The 6,718-nt window shown below is 47.4% G+C and overlaps 1 protein-coding gene across 1 annotated transcript in view; it reads right to left on the minus strand.

The window, feature by feature from the left end:
* Window positions 1-5,611, minus strand: part of RORC (RAR related orphan receptor C) — a 204,518-nt gene extending 198,907 nt beyond the window's left edge. The window contains exon 1 of the mRNA XM_081173640.1: window positions 5,604-5,611. The gene's annotated coding sequence lies outside the window, so the exon portion shown is untranslated. The remainder of the gene's footprint in view (window positions 1-5,603) is intronic.
* Between the last annotated feature and the right edge of the window lie 1,107 nt (window positions 5,612-6,718).

Consider the following 6,718-nt stretch of genomic DNA (forward strand, 5'->3'; position numbering starts at 1 on the left):
GGAGAGGAGCCACGTGGGGTTACCAGGAGGAGCCCAGCGCGCCTCAGCCCCACCAGCGAAGGGGCTCCGTTTCACAGGATCCACTGGACATTTCTTGCTTTTTCTCCCTTTTCCGAAAGGGCTTTTCTGCCTCTCCAGAATAAACGCAAGGCAGACATTCGACAGGTGCAGAGAGAGAGCGAGAGAGAGAAACAGAGAGAGAGCGGAAGGATGCTGGACTATTTTGGGCCACTGGCTAACTACAGGGCTCTTCTGATATTCTGGTGGAACCTCCAGATCTAGGGGCAGTCTATCTAGAGTTTTAGATTCCTTGGGGCATTTGGCCACTGTGATAATTAATAGGGTGGTGTGGGCCTTTGGCCTGATCCAATTTGGATCTGCTAGTGATCTTCGGTCCTCTGGCTGCCCTCCAAATGGAGGAATTGTACTTCTTTACCCTGAACTTTAGGAACGTGTGTGGCGCTGTGGGTTAAACCACAGAGCCTAGGACTTGCTGATCAGAAGGTTGGCGGTTCGAATCCCCGCGACGACGGGGTGAGCTCCCGTTGCTCAGTTCCTGCTCCTGCCCACCTAGCAGTTCGAAAGCACGTCAAAGTGCAAGTAGATAAATAGGTACCACTCTGGCGGGAAGGTAAACGGCGTTTCCATGCGCTGCTCTGGTTTGCCAGAAGCGGCTTAGTCATGCTGGCCACATGACCCAGAAGCTGTACGCCGGCTCCCTCAGCCAGTAAAGTGAGATGAGCGCCGCAACGCCAGAGTCGGCCACGACTGGACCTAATGGTCAGGGGTCCCTTTACCTTTACCTTACCCTGATCTTTGACACCCAAGTTCTATATTCAAGGACTCATCCCATTCTCCTGATTGTAGTTTGGCGTAAACTGATTTTAATGTGGCGTTTTAAAATAGTTCCCACACTCGGACCTTATGGTGAAGTGCAGGTAAGTAATCGAAATATAAGAAAAACATCAACAATAACCCAAAATGGCCTGATCCCTCATATTTCACTGAGATCTCTGGGGGACCTACTGCTGCTGACCCACTAGAAGCCACACATTCAGTATAATAGGCCGCAAAGCCTCTGGAACTCCCACCCACCTGACAGCCACCCTCCTTGCTGAGCTTCAGAGCATGACTAAGCCTTTTTTGTTCCAGCAGGGATTTTAAGGTAGGGTATGGTTTTACGATAAATTTTTATTGTTTCCTTTTGCTGCCTGGGTTGCTTTTTATGGACGCCACTTAGAAATGCCAATTATTCGGTGGTGCATAAATGTCTCCTGTAAAATAAATGATCAGTAAATCCATGAGTGCTGGATGCGACAAATGGTCTGGCTTGTTCTCAGCCAGCTTCTTAACATTGCTGTTTAAGCCATCCCTTTACACAGCACCATGAGGACTGGAATCTTAAACTTTATTTTCAGGGAAAGGGTTGCGTACTCAGGGGCAAAGAAGCTGTTGTGTGCCAGTTGAGAATACTATTTGTAGGAGACACACAGGGCCACTTTCTTTGACTTCCGGCAAGCAGGACCTGAGCACAACTATTCTTAAATTATTATTATTAATTTATTATTTATACCAGGCCCATCTGGCCGAGTTTCCCCAGCCACTCTGGGCGGCTTCTAATCAAGTGATAAAAACAATACAGCATTAAATATTAAAAACTTCCCTGAACAGGGCTGCCTTCAGATGTCTTTTAAAGATAGGATAGCTGTTTATTTTCTTGACATCTGAAGGGAGGGCGTTCCACAGGGCAGGTGCCACTACCGAGAAGGCCCTCTGCCTGGTTCCCTGTAACCTCACTTCTCGCAGGGAGGGAACTGCCAGAATTCCCTCGGAGCTGGATCTCAGTGTCTGGGCTGAACAATGGAAACAGCACTCTTTCCCCATCTGATCTCAAGCAACTGGGTCCCCTCCAAACTGAACTGGCTGCGATCCTTTTAGCAGCTTGGAGAGATTGACACAATGCCTTTAAAACACGTAAAGGTAAAGGGACCGCTGACCATTAGGTCCAGTCGTGGCCGACTCTGGGGTTGTGGCACTAATCTCACTTTACTGGCCGAGGGAGCCGGTGTACAGCTTCCGGGTCATGTGGCCAGCAGGACTAAGCCGCTTCTGGTGAACCAGAGCAGCGCACGGAAACGCCGTTTACCTTCCCGCCGGAGCGGTACCTACTGATCTACTTGCACTTTGACGTGCTTTCGAACTGCTAGGTTGGCAGGAGCCGGAACCGAGCAACGGGAGCTCACCCCGTCGCGGGGATTCGAACCGCCGACCTTCTGATCGGCAAGCCCTGGGCTCTGTGGTTTAACCTATAGCACCACCCACGTCCCTTAAAACACATACAGTAGTTTAAATATGACTTAGGTAGTCATCCTTGCAGTAGACATTTGGCTGTAGACTATGCTGTTTTAAATGTGCATTTCTTACAGTTGTACCTTAGATCCCGAACGCCTTGTAAGTCAAACATTTTGGAGTGTTCCAGTTTGCGAATGTTCTTTGGAACCTGAACATCGTCCGCGCCTTCCGATTGGCTGCTGCCAATCAAAAGCCACGCCTTGGTTTCCTAAAATTTTGGAAGTCGAACGGACTTCCGGAACGGATTCAGTTCGACTTCTGAGGTGCCACTGTATTTGATTTCCTTTTGATTTTGAAATGTTTAAGATTACTTTGTTGCTAACTTTTCTGTGTTCAACATGATCTCTGTTGCAATGTTTTATTTTGAAACTTTTTAACATAATATTTTAGTTTCCCGTTAACTACGCTGCTTTGAACTTTATACTTGACTTCCTTTTGGATTGCGTTGTTTGATGTTTTAATGTAGGGCTGTAAACCTTTTTGAGATTTTTGGCTTGGAATAGAAAGCGGTACAGAAATGAAATGAAAAATAATGATGATGGCTCCCTCACGCACACACACAAGAATCCCAGGGACTGAAGTTTGTGAAGGGTTCTGGGAATTGTAGTTCTGTGAGGGGTGGAACTATAGTTCCCGGGATACTTTGAGGGAAGCCATGTGTTTTAACTGTTCAGCATGGATCTGACTAGAGAGAGGAAGAGAGGAAGAGGAGAACGAGTGTGAAAGAGATGTTGGAATGGCAGAGAGAGAGAGAGAGAGAGATAGAAGGAATGAGAGAGAGAGAGAGAGAAGGATGACAGAGAAGGGTTATTTATGTTGCCACTACTGCGGTCCATGTTTTGTTAGCCCCAAAATGGAAATCGAGCGAGATTCCCAACCAAAGAAACTGAAGCTGACAAAATATGTGCTGCTTGCAGACTTAACATATAGAATAAGAGAACAAGAAGAACATACGTTTAGAGAAGATTGGAAAATGTTGATTGAATATATGGGAAATAACTGTGTACAGCTGAAGACGCTGGCAGCATCGAGATACATCCAACAGTGTAAATAAGTTTTGACGGATGCAACAATGGAATACTGAATGGTTTCTTTCAGGCATAGGAAAACTTTGGCCCTCCAGATGTTTTGGACTACAATTCCCATCATCCCTGACCGCTGGTCCTGCTAGCTAGGGATCATAGGAGTTGTAGGCCAAAACATCTGGAGGGCTATGCCTATGCCTGCTTTGTTGTTTAGTCGTGTCCGACTCTTTGTGACCCCCTGGACCAGAACACGCCAGGCACTCCTGTTTTCCACTGTCTCCCACAGTTTGGTCAAACTCATCCTGGTCGCTTCGAGAACAGTGTCCCACCATCTCGTCCTCTGTCGTCCCCTTCTCCTTGTGCCCTCCATCTTTCCCAACATCAGGGTCATTTCCAGGGAGTCTTCTCTTCTCATGAGGTGGCCAAAGCCTTGGAGCCTCAGCTTCAGGATCTGTCCTTCCAGTGAGCACTCAGGGCTGATTTCCTTCCGAATGGAGAGGTTGGATCTTCTTGCAGTCCATGGGACTCTCAAGAGTCTCCTCCAGCATCAGAATTCAAAAGCATCCATTCTTCGGCGATCAGCCTTCTTTATGTCTGGTTTAGTTTTTGTAAAAGCGGCAGGGATTTATGACCTGCAAAACGAACCATGGAAAGATAAGAATGGTAGTTTAAGGATGTTCAAATGAGTGTTTTAAACTGTAAAACAGAAAATTTGATAAAAAATATATATTTAAAAAAGAGAGAGAAAGAGAATATGTGACAAAGTATGTGAAAAGGGAAAGGGTGGCTCCACCCAGGATCATCTGGGCGCACAGCAAGGACCCCACCCACTGAGCTGTCGGCCCACCCTGCTGCACTGATGTTTCTTTTTCCATCACGATAGATAACCCTGGCCATCTCCCTCTGCCCCCCCCCATCCTTTCCCCTCCCCTGTGCTCTTAAAATTCCACTGGCAGAGCGTCAACACAAGGCTTGCATGTTGTTCTTGGCTGTCCTTCCCATGTTGCAAACGCCTCCACTCAAACATGGTTGGGTTTTTCTCCTTCATTTTGTTTTTGTATTTGTGGGGAGGGTCTTCCTCAATGGACGGGTGTAGCAAAGTTGGGAAATCTTGGTATGCCAAAAGCTGGTTCACGCAGGAGTGAGGCTTTGTGGGAGAGATAAAATTGTGTCCTTCTGGGGAATGGGTGTTTGGTCTCTTTAAATGTAAAACTATAGAAGTGTGAGTCAGTTACCTCTTGGCTCTAGGTGGGATGAGATGTTATCTGGTTTTCAGACCCTGGCACAGCGGGGGGGGGGGGGGGGGCTGAGTGTGGATAGCACAGGAGGCTATCAAGTAATTTACAATTTAGGAGCCTGGTGCCTGGGAACAAAGGAGGAGCCTTTTGATCTTAAGGTCTCTGAGTCTAGACAAAGTTCAGCTGTGCTGGTCTCCTGACAATCAGGAGATATAGTCATACAGCCATTGGTAAATTGGTAATTAACCAATTAAGTATGGTTTTAGCTAGTTATATTTTGCAATGTTTTTATTTTTTGTTTGTAACCTTCTAAGAGGGAGGCGGGTGGTGCTGTGGGTTAAACCTCAGTGCCTAGGACTTGCCGATCAGAAGCTCAGCGGTTCGAATCCCCGTGACGGGGTGAGCTCCCATTGCTCAGTCCAGCTCCTGCCAACCTAGCAGTTCCAAAGCACGACAAAGTGCAAGTAGATAAATAGGTACCGCTCCGATGGGAAGGTAAACGGCATTTCCGTGCGCTGCTCTGGTTCGCCAGAAGCGGCTTAGTCCTGCTGGCCACATGATCCGGAAGCTGTACGCCGGCTCCCTCAGCTAATAAAGCGAGATGAGCGCCGCAACCCCAGAGTCGGCCACGACTGGACCTAATGGTCAGGGGTCCCTTTACCTTTTTAACCTGTCCTCCACCTGGCTTTTCAAGGATAAAGGATTTGGGAATTCAGATGCAAAGGGCAACAGAACATCTTGCCCTGTTCCTTCGCCTGGGGGTGTTTGACCAGTGAAAGGCCTCATGATTACTCTATTGTTGCTGTGTGAGTATGGTTTTAGCTAGTTAAATTTTACAATGTTTTTATTTTTTGTTTGTAACCCTCTAAGAAACGTGCAACTTTTTGAGTGGCTTGTTCAATAAACTTGGGAAAGGACTTTTTGTCTTTTATACTCTGTGCTTTTGCTCGGGGAAGCTAAACTGGTGCCTTACCGTTTGGACACCTACCTGTTGAATTTCTGTCTGCGTCATGGAAAGTGACTCAGGGCTGGGCAAACCTGGTAAATGTCCAAGGGGGGGGGTTCTCCTCCTCGGGGGGTGGATAGCCCCACTCACTACAATGGGGCTGTGGGTCTAGGTGTGTGTTGAATCATGACCTTGCTGAGTATTATGGGATGGGCTGCAATGACTTGAGATGTCTTAAATCTAGGCTCCAAACCCCCCCCCCCCAATTCAGGCCACAAGCACATCACCATACAACTGAAGCTGCGCTATCCCACTTTAAACAGCCAGGGCTTCCCGCAAAGAATTATGGGAGCTGTGGTTTCTTCAGGGTGCTGAGTGCTCTTAGGAGACCCCATAGGGCCTACAATTCCCAGAGATTGGGAAGAGAGATTGACTGTTAAACATTTATGGGAATTGTAGTTCTGTGAGGGGAATGGGGTGGGGTTTCCTATCAATTCTCAGCACCCTTAACAGACTACAGCTCCCAGGATTCTTTGGGGAAACAATCTTTGATTGTTTGAAGTTATATCATTTCACTTTAAATTTATGCTTTGAATTGGCCTTATTGGGGTGAAATGCTTGAAATCGTTAAGTCTGTCTCCTCACAGGGCCCTCGGACACCTCTTTGAGTGCCTGCCAAAGCCTCCTGTCCTGGATTTCTTATTTTTAAGAAGATTTTTGTGTGTGGACCTTTCCCCCTGTTTGTGTGTGTGCTACGTTCCCCTCTCTTTATTTAGTGTATACAGTGGTTGCGAATGTGATCCGTGCGGGAGGCACGTTCGCAACCTGCAGCGCCCACAACGCAAATTTTTTTTTGTGCACGTGCGGGTTGCAATTTGGTGCTTCTGCGCATGCTCAAAGAACGATTTAGTGCTTCTGCGCATGTGCGAGCGCCGAAACCCGGAAGCTACCTGTTCCGGTACTGCCGGGTTTCAGTGCGTCCGTAACCTGAAAACGTGCAACCTGAAGTGTCTGTAACCCGAGGTATGACTGTATTTGCTTTGGGGGCTGTTGCTTGTTTTTTGAGAGCCCAATCCTCGGGTATTTCCTTCTGTGAAATGGGTGGTTTCAGAGTGCCCGCAACAGTTGCATACCATCCAGCCCCTTTAGGTAAAAAA

Source organism: Podarcis bocagei (assembly GCF_964188305.1).
Source record: "Podarcis bocagei genome assembly, chromosome: 16".
NCBI classification, from domain to species: domain Eukaryota; kingdom Metazoa; phylum Chordata; class Lepidosauria; order Squamata; family Lacertidae; genus Podarcis; species Podarcis bocagei.